Source organism: Salvelinus sp. IW2-2015, unplaced genomic scaffold (genome assembly GCF_002910315.2).
Source record: "Salvelinus sp. IW2-2015 unplaced genomic scaffold, ASM291031v2 Un_scaffold4062, whole genome shotgun sequence".
NCBI lineage: Eukaryota > Metazoa > Chordata > Actinopteri > Salmoniformes > Salmonidae > Salvelinus > Salvelinus sp. IW2-2015.
In genome coordinates this window covers 16829-19582 of record NW_019945334.1, presented here as the reverse complement: position 1 = coordinate 19582, position 2754 = coordinate 16829, and the positions used below count along the sequence as shown (strand labels likewise).

Sequence of the window (2754 nt, the reverse complement as noted above, 5' to 3'; positions counted from 1 at the left end):
GGATGAATACTTATACAACGAGTTCAGTTCTGTATATTCTTTTTATCTTCCACTTTGACATTACAAAATATTTTTCGTAGATTGTTGACAAAAAAATGACAATTAAATCCATTTTAATCCCACTTTGTAACAATTAAATGTGAACAAATCCAAGGGGTCTGAATACTTTTGCAAGACACTGTATATTATCTCTTGTTCCACAACCAGCACTTTGAAAAAAATACACACATGTGGACTGGGCCTCTACTTATTTTTTGCACAGCCATATACAAAAGTCTGAAGTTATGCATCTTTAAAAAWATATATATATATTTTACSTTTACTTAACTAGGCAAGTCAGTTAAGAACAAATTCTTATTTTCAARGATGGCCTCGYKACAGTGGGTTAACTGCCTTYTTCAGGGYCAGAACAACAGATTTGTACCTTGTCAGCTCGGGGATTTGAACTTTCAACCTTTCTGTCACTCTGGGATTTGAACTTTCAACCTTTTTGTCACTAGTCCAACGCTCTAACCACTAGGCTACCCTGCAGCACCATCTTGAACTGTACAATATCATGAGTAGTATACAGTGCATTCGGGAAAGTATTCAGACCCCTTGACTTTTCCCACATTTTGTTACATTACATCATTATTCTAAAGTTGATTAACTTGTTTTTTTACCCCTCATCAATGTACACACAATGCCCCATAATGACAAAGCATAAACAGTTTTTTAGACATTTTTTCCCCTGCCCCCCAAAAACTGAAATATCACATTTACTTAAGTATTCAGACCCTTTACTCAGTACTTTGACGCTACAAGCTTGGCACACCTGTATTTGGGGAGTTTCTCCCATTCTTCTCTGCAGATCCTCTCAAGCTCTGTCAGGTTGGATGGAGAGCGTCGCTGCACAGCTATTTTCAGGTCTCTCCAGAGATGTTCGATCGGGTTCAAGTCCGGGCTCTGGCTGGGCCACTCAAGGACATTCAGAGACTTGTCCCGAATCCACTCCTGCGTTGTCTTGGCTGTATGCTTAGTATCGTTGTCCTGTTGGAAGGTAAACCTTCGCCCCAGTCTGAGGTCCTGAGTGNCTGACCCCCACACAGGCGAACAAGAGCAGAGCCATACCAATTCCCTAAAACAAGAGGAATCATAAAAACAGAAAACAGAATCAGTTTATGCAATACAACAACGACAGCATATTCATCACTGTTGTTTTTAAGAGGTTTGTTTCAATGCACTGCACAATCTCATGAAAGAACAATTCCACCTCCTAGATGTTAAAAGGGCAATCTGGGATTGGAACATCCATTTTTGGACTTAAATMAATCATATAAAGACATTGATTCTTGAAGAATATATCTTAGAAATGCCTCATGAGTTTAATTCAACTGTCCTACCCCATCAGAACCAAAACCATATGCTTTTTTTACTACATTGTTTGTAAACAATATAATTTAAAATCAAACAGCTTCAAAACATGGATAAAACTATAACAATTTATCTTACAGACAATCAGTCTTTGCTTCCATATCTCTGTCTATGKATTTGAGAGTGGTTACACTTCCAGCCCCATCCCTCAGCTGTTTACCAAACCAAGTGTTGGTGGGGTTAACCTCTTTGTGTTTTTWAAAATCCCAGATTAAAATAAACTCATAAGGCATTTCTAAGTTATTTTCTTCAAAAATCATATATCATTAATATAAAAGATTGGTCTGGTTTCTCACCTGAGAAACAATTTTCCAAAAAAGAAAATTCTGATGTGGATCTTTCCCTGCGTTCTCACACATTTTCACAGAAGAATCTTCATTAAGAATGACAGCAGTTTCATTCCAGTTTGTCATGGCACAAGCAAGGTATCTGCCATCAAAGAAAAGTAGGATCCACCACACAGAGGGAGGGATGAGGCTTGAAAAAATAACCTTCCACGTTACTGTGTTAGAGCTATGTCGTTGTACTTTTTGCATCAGCAAGAATGATAAAAGGGCAGGAATGATAAAGAATGCAATCGTAAAGAAAATTTTCCATATAAGATAGCAGGGACACCGAACCTCCAGCTCCAGAATCTTCTCCAAGACCACAAGGCAGACGCTACAAGCCACATTAGACACAGTTCCCTTAGATTTTTTTAACCATTCCTGTATCGCCTCCATACTAAATGCAACAAAAAATAGAGAGATGTTTGGTTAAAACATCTGTTAGAAGGTGCACATTTGTGAGAATGTGTTCACAGAATAATTTGGTGTTTAAAGGTTTGCTCTGCGACCATAGACTTATTGGACTACATCAAAAGAAAAATGACCTGGACTCACCTGTCTGCTTTRACAATGAAGCAAAATTACTGAACAACTACAGTTTCCCATTAGCTATATGCCAAAAGAAGACAACCCATGAGACGTCTCTTATGTGATTCAGCGCAGAACTAAAGGAAATAGCTTGTGGTTAGTGTCTGTGAGACACAAGAAGCTGCATAATTGGAGAGATGCACAGACGATCTGTTGCGAGATGTATCAAACAATATAAGACTGGTCTATAGTGCTGACTACCAACAGCCTACATTTGCATTAAGACCTGTGTTACAATAGTTGTTTCTTGTTTGCTTTTTATGATGTATTTGAATGAAATAAGGAACTGATTAAAAGTTGAAGTAGAATGAACATTTGAAATGTACTGATTTTGGTAAAATCTTCCTGAAATGTTTATAGGTTACTTTATGAACCACAGGTGTCAGCAACAGATATACCGTACATGTAATTAAAGCCTTATAAATCC

At 37.6% G+C, this 2754-nt stretch overlaps 1 long non-coding RNA gene across 1 annotated transcript; it reads right to left on the bottom strand.

Annotated features, from left to right (window-relative positions):
* Positions 1-1073: 1073 nt before the first annotated feature.
* LOC112076820 (uncharacterized) lies at positions 1074-2432 on the bottom strand. Its single transcript, XR_002895267.1, has 3 exons — positions 2295-2432; positions 1710-2136; positions 1074-1117 (listed from the first exon to the last, which is right to left on the bottom strand). It is a non-coding gene; the product is annotated as an uncharacterized lncRNA (long non-coding RNA).
* Between the last annotated feature and the right edge of the window lie 322 nt (positions 2433-2754).